Raw genomic sequence first — 16,773 nt, forward strand, 5'->3', positions numbered from 1 at the left:
GGATGCTCCCAGGTTGTGAAACTGCCACTGCCCTCCATTCTGCTCTCATTCTGCCAGCAGCCTAAGACCTTCTTATTTCAGCAGACTTTTGACCACTACTGGCTTTTACAAATGGGCCTTGTTATAGATGACCTTGTCACAATAAATTTGTATATTAATGGACTACCAAAAAGTGGTCAGACACTTTTAACAAAGGATCAGTAATATTCCTGGGAAGTTGGAAGTCTGCTTATTGGAAGATAAAGGTTTGATTGCCATGAAATTTGGACATTGTGTATGAGAGAACTGAGATCTTTCATCTGGAGTTAACCAAAGTGTAGGTATTCTTGCAATATAGTTGATATTCCTTTGGAAGTGTAATTCAGAATAGGTGACTTGGCTGTCTGATTTGTTCTTTTCTTTTCTTTTACTTTTTAAAAAGCCTGGTTATTTCCAAATTTAAATACAGAGTATATTCGAATATATGTAGAACACGTTCTTTACAAACATGCCATGATTGTTGAGTGTTTTATGTTTGTTTCTTTCTCTCTCTCTAATGCAAAGGTAACTAAACCTTACATAATTGGAACTTGCCCCAGGATTTCTCATGATTTGGGGAAGTGGAAAACATGTTAGCAATATTGGGCACATATGTTTTTAATTAATGTATCTTGTATTGGACTTAAACATATTGCAATAACAAATAATTTAATACGTAGCGAAGCTACTTATACATTATTAAGCACTTTGACATTCTGCCTGGGAGTTTAATATCAGATTATATGAAGTGTATTTATAATGTTTTGTTGCTTAAGAACTATACTGAAGTCCATGTTTCAGCAGGTGGGAATAGGTTTGATGATGGCAGATAAGAATATGGGAGGAAAAGGAGTTCCAAATAAACCTTTTCATCCCAAATGTCACTTGTTCACATCTGTGTAAATAATTAATTGGTTTTATGTTAACAAATTCAGCAGTTTTTTGTTTAAATTGATTGAACCCCTGAGCCTGCTACTCTTAGAAAGAGAAATATTGAAAATTCCATACAGCCAGCATGTAAGTAATTTATAGCCTTGCAGGGTGTCAATGCAAAAAATTCAGGACTCTATTTATCACCACAGGCAATTTCTAGCCGTAGGTAGTACAGCAGGCAATCTTGTAGGAATGAAGGAAAAAACACTAATGAAGCAAAGCCAACATAAGCAATATCCAGGAGTCAGAGAGACTTATCAAACAGACATATCAAAATGAAGATGATGGGCAGCACAATTATGAACATTTCTACTCAAAAGTCCCAATGAATTCAATGCCTTAATCATCAAGGAAACCACCAATGAGAAAAGATTATTGTACAGCTGATTTTCCTTTCGTTGTAAAATTCCACAAATTCTTCCAAAGCGAAGTAATTCTTTTGCCTATACACACACAGTCTTACATATATTAGAGCTTGTTTGTTTTCACATATCAGAACCACAGATCATGATAGCTGGATTGTGGAAGAGCTGCTGGAAATTGTAAACCCAAAAAAGCCCCTTTCCTATGCTGTGACATGTATGGTGTGTGTTACGTTCAAAATCCAAAGCACAACTAAAATATAAGGAAAGGATGTACAGGCCTTCTCTTCTTCCCTTTCTTTAGATGATTCCTCATAAGAAGTGTACTGACAGAGACCTGTCCAGTTCAGCATTCTACTCACACAGTAGCCAAGCAAATACCTCTGAGAAACCCAACAAGTAAGAGATAAGGTCAATAGCCTTCTGCTGTAGCGGCCAGCTAATCCTTCCCCAGCTGCTCCAAATACAACAAGAGTTCTGCCAGTGTGGTATCCAAGGATGTGTCTACAAATGGTCTCACCTAGGTCTCACATTGAGCTGTCCAAATGATATATGGGGCAACTGAGGCTGAATCTGGGTTTTTTCATCACCTCAATTCTTCAATCTGGAAAAGAAATGTGGGGATTTATCCCTGTTTTGAGCAGAAAATCCAGATATTTGCAAGTGTGTGTGGACGGCACTCCATACAACATCAGTGTGAGGTTGGGAGAAGGAGTTCAAAAATACATACATCTATATGTGGGGGTGGGGTGAGGCAGACAAAAAAACCCAGAGCAGCCACAGCACAGATTTATCTGACTGGGGTCTGTTCAAAAGGGAGAATTGTGCAGTTTTCCTGAACACAACTCAGTGTATGTAGACAAGTGTCCAGTGTGTGTAGACGAGCCAGAGAGGTAAGATGGTCAGTAGAGATCAGGGTAACTCAAAGGTAAGGTAGATTTTCCTGTCAGTGTAGATGCAGAGGGTCCAGTCCTTCTCTTTCCTATGACTATGGTGGGGTACAGACGGCCCAAAAAGGGCAGTCTGCTGGTGCCTTGTTTTGCCGTGCAAGGAAGCCGCAGCAGACAAACCGTGTGGCTTCCTCATGTAGCAAAAGAACCTGCAAAAAGCAGATTCTTTCTGAGGCACCCTTGTGATGCCGCAGTGTGCAAATGGCACACTTGCGACATCACAAAGGGGCACGACGTGTGGACACTAAGCATCTGTTGCGTCAAAATGGTGGTGCCCGTGTGTACAGGCCGCCGCCATTTTGAGGCACTTGTAACGTGCTGGGGTGAGGCACGTATGGACGGTGCACCCTCGGCCAACCCCTAGCATGTGACAAGGGTGCCCTATAGGCCCATTTGTCCAGGGCCTATCTTACCTATCTGTCCTCCTCATCTACTCCAGTCTCTTCCGCCCTTTTACTACTCCTGGCTCCCCTTTTGACATCTCCAGCCTCCACATCTTTTAACAATGGTAGGATACAGATCGCCCCTTTCCCCGATGGATCGGGGCCTCAGTTGCCACAGCACCAGCCGCGGAGGCCCCGATCCACTGCTTTTCCTGGCCTTGGGGAAGCAGCAAAATGCCGCTTCCCTGCAGCCTGAAAAGGAGTGTCCTTGGGGCTTCATGCCCCAAGGACACCCTGATAGCGGTGGGGAAAGGGTCTGCTTGGCCCCTTTCTCTCTGTATTGCTGGCACGGCTGTTTAAAGGCCGCGCCAGCAATACGCACAGCGGAAGGAGCTCCAAAACGGAGCTTTTTCTGGCACCACTGAAAGGGCACCACAAGCGCCCTGCAGCGATGCCAGGACGTCATGTCCGTGCTGCTCTGTTTGGCTGCAGCGCGCCCGTGATGTCGTTAATGGCGGCGCCCATGTAGAAAGGGTGCCGCCATTACAACACCACGGCTACGTGCTAGGGTTGCAGGGCGTCTGGAAAGGATGCCCCGAGGCAACCCTATCACGTATCCAGGCTGGCGCAAAGTGCTGGTCTGGATACCGCCATTATTAACAATCACTTTGGGTGAACTGTGGCAAAACAGCTGAATGACACCACCATGTACATGTTGTTTGCCTGTTTGCCAGGCTAAGCACAGTTTTGTTTTACATCTGTACAATACATGTATAGATCCAGTCACTGGCAGTGTGAACATGCATATAGCATTCCATGTGGATCTTTTAATGTTTTCTTCCAAACTGGCACCACTGTGCTAACACTACCTTTTCCTATCCAGTTTAGTCTGTTCTTGCATGTCTGTGGGCATGGAGTCTGATGTGGGTCTTTCTTTCTGCTGTGTTGAATCTTTCCTTGAATATGTACTTTTCTTGAGTAATTATTACTAGAATTAGCATTATCCACAACTGTAATTCTATCTCTGCCTTAACGTGCTGTGATAGTGTGACAGAAAAGCTACTTTATGACGTGGTTTCAAACATACTGAGTTCTTCTCAATGAATTTTTTTTAATTAACTACAGTTCCTCCTACTTCCTTGGGGAATAGTGGTACCTCTTCAGACTCTCATAAGGAGAAATATATCTTCTTTGTGGTTACATAGAGAAAGTCCCACATACATCTTCAATATTAATGGAAAATAATGATTAAATGCAAGCACATTATTTAATGCAAGCAGCAATGGGTGAAACTGAAATGACCTTCCCCTCACCACTGCAGAAGAGTGCCAAAATGCTCCTGCATTGCTACTGTTTAGGACAAGGCAAGCCATGTTAGTTTCAGCCCTTATCCTGCACATATTCTTTGTAGACAAACACTGAACAAAGCAATCTGCAGCTGTGAAGTCGAAGGCTTTCATGGCTGGTAGCCATAGTTTTTTGTGGTTTTTTCAGGCTATGTGGCCATGTTCTTCTAGAACATGGCCACATAGCCCGAAAAACCCACAAAAAACAATCTGCAGCTCTTCACCAAGAACATATCCCTGGAGTAAAGGGGCATCTTAGAAGGTCTTCCTTGCTGGACAGGGAAAGGGATGGTCTTTTCATGTTTAATGGAATATTGTTGTTGTTGTTATTGAGCTGCAATACTTGACATACATCACATGATATCCTAATGGTAGCAGTGAACATCTCAGCAGGTCTGCCTATCCTGGCAGCTTTTCAGGCCAGAGGAATAACAGTACATATGATGACAGATACTATGGTACAGTGTACAGTGTACCATAGTGACAAAGAGATGCACACATGGCTCAGATGTGTACCATCATGGTGAGAACAGCCTTGTAGTCCCAGGAAAATGGTGTCTAATCATATTACACAAATGGTATTGTCATGTGAGAAGGACCAAATCCATAATACCCAGAGAGGGAAAATGTTTGTTTCCTCTTAATTCTCAGTCTATGTATTCAATATATAAAGCTTTCATTTCTAAAACTTTTTTAATAGGATGGGACATACCGTACAAGAAAAGCGAGTTTAAGATTTTTGGTGCTAGAATTTGAGATTAAAATTCTCAGAATCCAGGAAGAATTTGACTGTTGTGACAGATTCACCTCACTCCTGGACTTTGCTATTGTACTATTTAGTTTTTGTTCATTACCGAAGCCCAAATTTTTGGAACAAACTGTTTTTAAAAAAACTCTTGAAAAGAGGATATAGGCCCATAACAAGCTAAAGTTCTGTTTTTCTATGCCAAGAGTTCCTATAAAATATGTCAGTACTGAACATCTTCTTAAAAAAAAAATTAGACACTTAATGTCTTAGTGTTCTATCCTTTTGATGCTACTTACAAGTTAACATAAAATTTCTTTTATAGCAGGACCAATAGCAGTGGGCGATAAATATGCTTACTATCTCTTTCTCACAAAGGCTCTTTACATAGCTGATTTGTGGAACGATAGCTTGAGCTGACAAGATACCAGCTGTCACTTTCTTATTTGTAACTTGATCCTGATATTTTAGGATTTGAACTTAACAGCCATCTTTTGCTTTCTTATGTAGCTGGAACGTAACTGTGACTAACTTTTAAGAGATGAAAGGATAGAGCTCACAGATGTTCTTTCTGCTAAAAACAATGATTCAACATAAATCAGAAAATATAATAATGCCTTTAATTGTTAAGCCCATGGTGTAACACCATTTAGAATACTGGCCAGTGTTTGCTATTCAACTGAAAAAGAGAACTGATTTTAAAAAATGAACTCATAGAACTGAAAATGTTAAAGAAAAATGGAATCAAGTTCATCAAAAGGTTATAGCATCTTGCCAGGAAAGAGAAAAATAGTAGCAGAACTCTTTAAATTTGGTGGAGGGGTAGAATGTTAAGGGACTGAAATAATATATTTTTGTACAATTATTATTAATGTTGGAGAAATGGATAGAAATTCATTCAAAATTTATTTAGTCCATTCAAAAAGGATTGTTGGCTGGTAGGATTGGGAAAAACATGATTTTTGTTAATTAATGTATTTGATTTGTATTTGACTTTCCACCCAAAAAGAAAAGAAAAAGGCCTTCTAAGAACCTATATAAAACATAACACAGACCATAAAATCACAATTTTAAAACCCAAAATATATAATAAAGTTTTAGTTTTTTAAAAAAGTGTTTCCATTCATTACCAAACATATAATGAAATGACTTTTTATTATGAATACAAATTTATCATAAAAACACACCCATTGATGCACATTGCAGCCAGTCTGATTATCTAACCTGATTTCAGCATTGGACTATGACTCTGTTGGTCAGAGTATGAATCAAATAATAATTGTCTCTCTGGAGCAAGGAATTACATTTTTCTGTGGATCTGTTTGTTCTGGTGAGCTTATCAGCCTACTCTTTTTGTGTGGTTACCCCTGCCCACAAAGGATGTCAACTCTAATGCAAGTCAGTAGTGTAAGTTTTTTTCTTTTTTAAAAATTTCCTTTATATTTATTTTGTACTTTGTTCAAGTAGGCCTAAAAGTAGTATCACATGTGTCTATTCTACAGGATGCTAATGCACTATGGCATATGCAAGAATTTTTTCCCCCTCCATCTAAAACTGAAAATGACTTTTTAGCCAACCTCTCTTTAAAAGAAAGACAGTTAAGCTTAGCTTAACTTCCTTGAAATTAACCCATTTCTTTCCCTCTCACAAGTTTTAAAAAGTCATAAGACAAGCATTAATATCTTTCTGTCCAATAACTAAGTTAAGCCAAAATGGTATTTAATTTTTCTAAAGGTATGTTCAGAAAATTTAATTTAAATAAAAATTGTGAACTGATTTTACTTCATTATAGTTACAACAAAAAATTAATACTGTAATGTTGAATAATAAAACTAATAAAACACACATCATAGCAGTATGAAAAAATAAAACCTAAGACATTCCTTCTTTAGAATGAAGCCCCCCACCCCAATTTTCTAACATGCTGGTAGAGCTTGTTTGCTCTCATAGGTGAGCATGTGATACGTAAGAGCAGGTTGGGGCAGGAAATTTGGGAGGGAGAGGTTGGTGTCATCAGTCTACTGTCCTCCCCTTTGTGAAGTACTGTGCTCACCAATGACCTCTCCTATTTGGCATAAAAACTGAGCATTACCTCAAACAAATTGACATATGCTACTGCACTCTGCCATATAGGGCAGAAAGATCTCTAACAAAATTGCTAAGAAGGCTGCTTGGTCAATCCCCACCACTATAGCTGTATTTGCACTGCAGAAATAATCCAATTTGACACCACTTTAACTGCCATGGCTCAATGCTATGGATTTCTGGGAATTGTAGGGTTTGTTCTTTTAAGGCATTTAACCTTTTCTGTCAGAGACCTCTGGTACCACAACAAACTACAGACCCCAGAATTCCATAATATTGAGCCAATTAAAGTGTCAAACTGGATTCTTTTTTGCAGTATGATGCAGCCTATTCATGTTAACATATATTTCAGTTGTGATCTCTTGTGGAATTTCTAGCAATCTCTCATGGGACCCTGGTTGAGAAACTGTGAGCTAGATAGTAGCAGAGACAAGCCACAGAGCGCAGCTCAATGTTTTGAATTTTACACAGGCTTGTGGCTAACATCTTTTGGACCATCATTTTGGACCATCTATGTTAAGATCTGGTAAAGCAATTCTTATCTTACTGGCCAGGGCAAGTTGCCACTTCTTATGGCTTTCCATCCCTGCAGCTGTAATTATAAAAAGTAGCATTTTTCAGGTGCATTATTTAAAGGTTAAAGGAAAATATTTTAAATCCTTCAAAACCACAAGCTATTTGTGGTTTACCAAGGCTGATCATAAACATGTACAGGTGGAAAACAGATGAGAAGTTTCCTTTATGTCACAGCCTGTTACCTACATGAGCTATTCCATTTTTCATGTTTAGTCTGCCTGCTTATGTTTTGTTCTGCCTTTAGAATATTTGGAGTCTCGTATGGTACACTGTTTCCCCCCCCCCCCTCAAATTTGTATGCTATTATTTTTCTTTGTTGTTTCACCATTGCCTTATGCCATCATATAACATCATTATAACTCAGCAGAATTTGGCTGTATTTCTGCACATAATTGAGAGGGACTATGAACAAATAAAGATAGATAGCCAGTTGTATGTATGTATGTCACACACACACACACACACACACACACACACCCCTAGCTTCTTTTAGGGTATCCAGTTACTAACACTGATATAGCTGTTCAGCATACAAAAATATTACAGGACATTGTAACCATCTAGTAATAGCTATTCCCTGTTGGACAGTCTGCTACAAAGAGAGTCTCAAGCTGAGTTCATTATTTGTTGTCTTGTGCAGCAGCAGGCATGTGAAATTAAGAACCAACCTCTAAAAGAAAGAAAAAACTTGTCTAGAACAAGCTCACCTTATATTGCTTATTTGGCTGCTGTGACACAAGCAGAAATCCTCTCATTTGTTTCTTTGTTTATTCTGCCTTTTTCTCAGTACCGGCATCCAAAGTGGCTCCCAACATAATAAAAAATAAATGTCACTAAAAACACAATTGCTGTTGGTTAGCCCTAGCTTGAATAGACACATGGAATCTTGTTGAGTCAAAATGTAAGTAAACCAAATTGTTTCAATGGGCCTGTTACCAATGGTGTCACTACCTTTGGTGACCCCCAGTGTGGACGGATGCCATTAGGAGGAGATAGAGGGCTGTCCCACATACTTTTGCTAACTTGTTCACCTGCATTCCCTCCCCTGGCTGCCTGCTCCCTTCCCACTAGTTGCCCAGTTGCCTCCCCTCCCCACTCACTACATCACCCCCTTGCCCAGCCACCTACCTAGGAAACTGGGCCTGTTTCCCCAAGGAGAAAGCCCCACAACAGAGCAGCCGGGAAGGCTGGTGCTCACCCCTACCTGAAGGGGTAGGAGGGCCCAACCAGGTTTCACCCACCTCTGGCATGTCACCTGGTACAATCTACACTCCTCGCACCAGCCCCATGATGCTAGTGCCTACTCTATATGTTAATGATAAGATTTAGGATGATTTATTATAATAATAATACAATGAAACAAATTACCATATTAAAACAGTAACTGAATTTGAAAGCATCTAAAAGGGCAATACAGTGTACATATACAAAATTATAATGCCCCTCTTTCTGCAGCCAGCCAGTTACAAAACATCTACCTAAATAAAAATGCCAGCCAATAGACAGACAACAGGAAGGGAGCCAGCCTAGATTCTCTTTGAATAAAATTCCGACACTTGGAAGCAGCAAGCAAGTACTCTTTTCTTTGTTTCCTCATCAAGCAAATCTGCAAGAATGTCAAGACTAAAGAGAAGTGTCTCTCTTGAGGAGCTTAAAACCTGGACAATTTCATGTCAAGAAATCAGTCTTTTAGATAACCTGTGCATGAGTCATTTAGGGTGTGTCTGGCCCTAACCAACATTTTGCATGTTGCCTAAAAACAGACCAGTGAAGCTATCTAACAGGGAAACTGAATTCTTCTTGTAACAGCCCCAATCAACACTCTGGCTGCCCTATTTTTTATCCAGTAAAGCTTCCAAGTACTTTCTAAAGACAGCTCCAAATAGACTGCATTACATTAATCCAAGAATGATGTCGCTAATCAAAGGTTCCTGCAGGTCAATGGCCATAGCATCAGACAGGAATCCTGCAGCCCCCTAGCTTCTGGATGGTCCTCTCCAGAAAAGACCAGAGCCATCACAAAACAATCTCTCCAAGTCTCAACCCAAACGGGCAGCCCAGAGGGATACCAAGGTCAGTGGTACTAAAAGCCACTGACAGATGCTACACAATTGGTCTCATCCAAGATTCTCTGGACCTGAGAAATCCTGTGCAAGAGAATTTTTGTGAAATGTAAGGGAGAAAAGATTGTGTCAACAGTCCCAACCATCCAAATCTGGGAGGGTGGCACCTATCATAAACATGAAAACCTTTTTTTTTTTAATGTAAATTTTCTTTCCTTTGTCATAAAACTTTTACCTTTCTTTTCTTCAATGCATGACATATCTTATGACAAATGTAAGCCATGTTAGTTACTTTATTAATTCTTATTAAGTTTGGATGCTCTCTGGCATATAATGTATTGCATAGGAATCCCTGTTGAATGTGCTGCTTTTCAAGTCTTTTAGGCAGCTCTAGCTTTTCTCATGACCCAGGTTTCTCAGTTTCAACAGCAATTAGTGGGGGAAACAACTCCAGCTTTTGGGAAATATGCCTTTGCGTTGAAAAAGCAAACATTCTCAGGCCTACAATGATAGCCACCACTGCTTCATGCTGGGTTTGGGGCTAATTAAGATGTTGATGGAGTCTGTGCTAATCATGGCTCCACCGCAGTCTGTTGGACTAGCATGTAAATTGGTAGACTGCGTTCTGAAATTGCTTCGCCATCTGAGGTCTAATTACTGACTAGACTTAGCAAACAATGGTTGCATTTATAGAATAGGAAGTGCCCATGTGGAAATAGATGCATTTCCTTTTTTTTTTTTTTTTTTTTTAAAGTGAGATAGGCTTTCTGTGATGTTGTCATACAAAGGAGAGGATAAATTTCCACACAGAACACACATTTCTAAGTAGTTTTATCTCATACATGATTCTCTAGATTCAAGATACTATCTACGTAAGATAAACAATTGCAGGCCTGAATTGAAGCCTATTATTGTCACAGCTCAACTGAATATACACTGGTCAGTAAACTAATTTTAGTTATACCAACCATGGTAACTTATTAATACTCTCTGTAGACATTTCCAAAAGGGTAGCTGTGTTAGTCTGTAGCAGCAACTACAGGTAAGAGTATGGCATCTTTGAGACTAACATGCATCTAATGAAATGGGTCCAAGTGTGTGAAAGTTAGGCTTACCATTTGTCCTGGAAAACCAGGAAAATCCAGAGTTGAAGGGTTTGAAAAAGGTTCCCACCAGCTGGGCTGGTTGAAGCAACAAAGTACAAATCCAGGATGTAAATTGGTTTGCTATACATAAATAGACAACAACTGAAATACAATGGAACCTTGGTGTATAGGCTGGGTTTTGTTTCCAGGACCCTCTTGGGTACCAAAATCAGTGGATGTTGAAGTCCCATTATATAGACTTGCATAGTAAAATGGTGTCCCCTATATAAAATGACAAAAATCAAGGTTTGCTTTTTGAAGCCATGGATAGCTGAAGCCATGGATATGAAGGGTTGACTGTATGCGATGGTGTACTGTATAGTGCGCCCGTGTTATACGTGGGTGTGCTTTACATGGTCTTGAGCGTACACGCTCAAGCCGTGGGGAGTGCGTGGGGCGCAAGGGGTGGTGCGTCCCATTCAAATGAATGGGCGTGCACACCCGTGGCACCCCGTGCACTGCTGCGCCACCGCGCACAAGCCCCATTGTTTCTAATAGGGCTTGAGCATAGGAGGAATTCACCTTATGCGGGGATGTGTGTGTGTCCAGAACGGATCCCCCGCATAAGGCAAGGGCCAACTGTACAGCAAAATGTGGAGAGAGGGGGACATTTTTTTAGGCACAGGTGGGTTGCTAAGTCACCCCAATCCTGCCTTACATACTTTTGACCCAGTTTTGTGAAAGAGAATGATGGCAACCCTAGTGAAAGTTCATACTACAATCAGTTTGTTATATTCTCACACCTCTGGGGAAAATTGAACATTCCCAGATTCAAAACATATCTGCTAATGGGTCATTTTGCTGGGATTTTTGTGAATAAGTAATTTCCAGTATTTCGACTAATTTTTTTAAGCCCCCATGCAATGGGCTTGTGCATCAAGAAACTGCTACTTCTTTCCACTACACAATTATAGCAATTTGATATCATTTTTAACTGCCATGGATCTATTGTGTCCTGAGCTCTGCAGTTTGGTAAAGTATGTAGAATTCTCTGCCAGGGAGCTCTAATGCCTCTCCAAACTACAAACTTAAGAATTCTGTAGGATATTGCCATGGAAGTCAAAGTGGTGTCAAAGTATAACTGCGGAGTGTGAAAGAATAACTCTCTTTAATAGACTGAATAGCTGTTCAGTGTAAGTCAGGTCTTTTCATTTCCAAATCAAGGGCAGATAAATGGCCTTCTAAATAGAATATGAAATCAGAGGATGCAATAGGCATTAACTCTGATCTCACTTAATCCATTGTAAATCATAAATTGTTCCACTTACTGAGGTCATGGCAGTATCAAGTAGATCTCTAAGAATGTCTGGGCACCAGTGATAGAAATGAAGATTTTTCATTAGCAGCCTCAGCTGCTATGGTTTTATAGGCATTTCATGGTCTTTCTTGTACTTGGCTGCTGCTTTTCTAGCATTTTAAAAGAAATAGTCTTAAACAAATATGACAAGAAAACTGTTAAAATTCAGCTGCAGCTATGATGAAATAGCATAGTAATGAGGGCAAAATATACTTTTAACAGCTCTTAATGACTTTTCCTCCTTCTGTTTCAAAATTTCAGAACTGTGAGAGGCAGAAAGTTTCCTGCAATTCAATGAATTGTCTCTTTCTCTCTCTCATTCTGTTTTTATCAGAGTAAAAAGGGGCATATTTTATATGGCCCATAGTAGCCTTGCTTGCACATCTGTGGGAAAGTAGGAGATAATAATCACAGCAAGTTCAAGGTATATTGCTCTCTACAGAATAGAGTGCTTTATTATATATTTGACTAATGTAGTTTTCACATGTTTGTGAGATAACAGACTTGTAAAAATTATTCCACTGGGTACTATTCTGCCTCCTGAACTTCACCATCATTTTCACTACCAATTTCAGTCATTCATCACAATGGGATCATTTCAAAGCATAAAGTATAAATATTCCTCTAGTCATATTTCACACTGAATTCCAAGACACCAGAGAAAGCATGCTTGTGCACCAAGAGTGAATAGTCAGATGTCAACAAAACCCCTTGATAAAGTCACCTTAGGGTTGTCATAAGTCTTAATGACTTGGAGACACACAACAACAAAATGTCAATAGGGGCTGAGATCTTGCATTAAAGAGATATAATGTAATTTTACATTCATGGAGTTTGCCTTCATTCCACTATTCTACATCATTACAGAATTGCCATGTTGCATAACCAAATCTGCACTGAGCATTGATGTACAAAGCACAACCAAGTGCTACCATGTAATTAATGTACAGTGTACAATTATGCACAATGCACAATGGTGTGACCGTGTAACCTTCAATTGAACATTATGGACATTACACATCAGCCCAATAATGCAGCCATGTACATAAAGGAACTCACATGTGCTTAAAACATCAATAAGATGCCAGCCATAATTTATATCTGCTTTACTTATATTCAGTTAAAGTGGCTTGTAAACTTGCTGAACCTAAAGTCCCAAAGTGAAAATTAACCTTATATTGTTGAATTAATACACAATATAAATTAGCTCTTTAGATCACAAAGGGATAAACTGAAGTACATCCAAGGAGCAGAGTAAAAAGGACACCTCAAACATTTTAACTGCCCTTTTTTGACAGTGATCAAAGTAGTAAGAAGGCAAGAAAGAAAGAAAAGGGCTTTAAATGTTTGATTACCAGTGGCCAGTACCATCTTCCCAAAGGCTTTAGCTCCTTTCTTGCATTCCATCCACACTGTGAAACAGTGCACCCCAATGTAGAGATAAATAACTATGATGGACTGTTAAAGGAAGTGTTACTTATAATGTGTTTTAACTTACCTTAAGGTTCCAGTCAGTGTAAGCCTGTTTACAAACTGAAGTATATTGGTATTCAAGATTCTCATTATTCTCTCCCATGAGAGATGCTAAGTAGTGTTTCTCTCTCACTCTCTCAGAATACCTGAGAAACATCACATCTTTTGAGAAGTATCAAGAAATATTGCCTCCCTACTTCTCTGTGCCTGAAAACGTGTAGAGGTAAAACTATTTGATGGTAAAACATGTGAATGCCATATGTGTTTTGAATATATATCTCTTACATATTGGTGGCAGACAAATGTGTGTATTTTCCCTTTGGACATTACCTAGAAGACATCATTAGTAAGTAAACTGCTTATTGACTTTTCACTCTTCCTTTAAACAGGTGGATTGACTTGACTGTATGGCTGCTCTCCAGTATGTACAATATATTAAAAGCATAATAACCCTTTTCTAGGGGAAAAATGAAACAAAAGGGAAGGAAGGTTTTGCAAAGCTTGCAACGATCAAAAGATCTCCTTTCAGCAGTGCCTGGTTCCTGCTTCCTGGATCACTAACCAAAATGTCAACAGCAGTTTTGTTATTTTATGATGTCCCAATGCAATGGGACATTATGAATAGACTGAGACTTTGCATTATAGTCCTTTTACACTACATTAAAGTCCCAATACTGGATTATACTTAATGGCCACTCCAGGACTCAAATGGCATTTGTTTTTCTCTCTTTATGCTTCCATTGACAAGCAAACACATTGTCACTCAGACAGGATTTTGGCATGTAAGCTGCTCTGTGGCTGTTCTATGCTTTCCCCTTGTTTTTATTTTAATTAAGATTTTGTTTTCATGTGTATTTTTATTACGAAGTGCATCACTGAGGACATTCTTAGACAGAAAGGTCAGGTATAAATTCAATTAATAAATTACAAATAAATAAATAAACACCATCAGAAATGAAAATTGCTGGCACAATTTATCAGACAGTACAGAATTCAGGTAGTGCTGGTTTGGCTGAATAAACCTCTGTAGAGGTTGAGCCATGGGAGAACCGGCAGTAGCAGGCTGTTGATGGATGTTTCCTTAAATGAGTCAGAAGTTTCTTTTTCTCTCCCCTCCCCCCCCCCACAAAAAACCCCAGAAATTGTGTGTATTTTAAGAATGCACTAACTTTGTTAACACAGTCCTGTTCAGAACAATGCAACAAGTGTGTGGAAAGAAATCAGATTATGACAACAGGCTGAATTTACACGGGGGAGGTGTTTAAATACAGTACAGACCTATGGTGACTAAGGAGAGGTCAGGGACACAGACTGTCACAATGACATCACTGTCCTCTGCACTGTTTCCTACTATTTTTCTGATCAGGGATATAGGGTATGTGTAGTCTTTGGATGTTCTTATACTCTGTGTAGTCTTAACTGGAGAGCCAGTGTGATGTAGTGTTTTGAGCATTGGACTATGACTCTGGAGAGCACAGTACAAACCTTGCTGGGTGACATTGGGCAAGTGACACTCTCTCAGCCTCAGAAGATGGCAATGACAAACCTCCTCTGAAAAAACTTGCCAAGAAAACCCCACGAAAGGGCCACCATAAGGTGGAAACAATAAAATCTTAACTGGCTGTCTAAATAGCCTAAAGGCACCCAATCCGATTTGATCTTGGAAGCTAAGCAGGGTCAGCCTTGGTTAATACTTGGATGAAAGAGCACCGATGAATACCAGGTTGTTGTCTGTATTTCAGAGGAAGGAAATCCTATGAAACTCATGGAGTCGCCCTAAGCTGACAGGTGATTTGAAGGCACACAAACAAAATTCCCACAAAGACTGATGGCAAATTCCCCTCTGGCTTCAATGCACTTGCTTTTGATCTCTATTAATAGCTAAGATATGCCAATATCACAGTAGAAGGTCATTACTGAGATTGAAAGATATTCCATTTTTCTTCAGAAATCAGAAGATTTGTTGATGAACATACATGAATACTATCATTTGACAACAGAGGTACAGCAGAGTATTTCAGTAAAACAGGATATGCATAAATTTAAGAACCAAGCAGCAATATGAAATATCATCTGATCTGCACAGCTTATCCTCATTGTGTGTGAGAGAGAAAAAGAGAGAGAAAGAAATTTTGTATATGCATATTCATGAATGTTAACTTTAAAAACTGTGGGATGATAACTAGAACAGACAGTCATACTAACATTTCTTACATGTATCTGGAATTATAAAGGGGGAATGATCTTTTTTACTTCTAAGGGGGGAGTTAGAGAAAAAAATACTTGATTGTGAAGGACTGTACAAGTGACCATTTGGAAGATGTGACCTATAATAAACTGGCAACAAATTAAAATTAAACTAATGCAATTCCCATGCAATCTCTCCCATGTGTGGCTACTGTATGCTTTGTATTAGACAAATGAGTATATAATCACTAAAACCACTCACTGTTATTGCATGAGATATTTTGAACTACTTTCTAAGCATAAAACCCACCCACACTGGTTAATTCCCTGACAACCAGTTGTGCTAGTATGTCTCTGTATGTATATGAGTGAGTGTGAAAAAGAAAGGAAAAAATCATTAGATCATATATATGTAGATTAAATAAAGAAGCACTCTGAAGCAGGCACACTTACCCAGGCAAATTCTTACTAACTCTTTTCCTTTCTTTAAGGCTCCATGACAACACCTTTATGTTAGCTCTCTCTGTCTGAGCAAAAAAGACCCACCCACGTTAGAAAGTAATGGCCCATTTCCTAAAGCAGTTTATGCAAGATAGTGACTCATGGAGTTGCTCCCCCTCAAGAGTTCATTATCTGAATGTGATGCAAGTTAAGAAAAGTTATAGGTGAGAACATGAAGAAAGAAGAAGAAGAAAAAGAAGAGTGTAAAAATCTTCCAATACCTTTTTGTAACACAACAAAACTTAGAGGCAGGCATGGAAGGAGAGGAGGGGAAGGTGAAAACAGGAATGCAAAGAGATGTTTCAGATATGCATGTAGAATAAAACAGTAAGAGTTTAAGCAGGGTAGAGAAATAACTGTCAAAGAGAGAAAGTGATGGGAAAATAAGTTAGATCAAAAAGAACTCCTGGTTCTCTGTCCTTCACGACTTCAACTGTTGCCAACCCTTCCTTGTTTCTTTATTTGTTATTGAGATTGCAATGGAAAGTTTTGTTTGTAAATTTGATACCATGTGCAAGTTACATAATATGCAAATTACATAATATATTTGTGTCTCACAAATATATTAAGACTGACAATACTAAACTTTATCTTTCCAAGGAAATGGGAACGCAGAAGTTATAGATGATTCAAGTGACCAGTCCTAACACAGTTAACTCAGAGGTCCTCTTAATTTCAATACCATTTCAGTACACTTTGGGTTGCAGCC

General features: G+C 39.2%; 1 protein-coding gene across 2 annotated transcripts in view; it reads right to left on the bottom strand.

The window, feature by feature from the left end:
- The window catches only part of MID1 (midline 1), a 256,629-nt gene that overhangs the window by 158,548 nt on the left and 81,308 nt on the right, over nt 1-16,773 (bottom strand). The window lies entirely within an intron of this gene.

Source organism: Sceloporus occidentalis, unplaced genomic scaffold (assembly GCF_023333645.1).
Source record: "Sceloporus occidentalis isolate IW3139 unplaced genomic scaffold, rSceOcc1.0.p SCAF_2, whole genome shotgun sequence".
NCBI classification, from domain to species: Eukaryota; Metazoa; Chordata; class Lepidosauria; order Squamata; family Phrynosomatidae; genus Sceloporus; species Sceloporus occidentalis.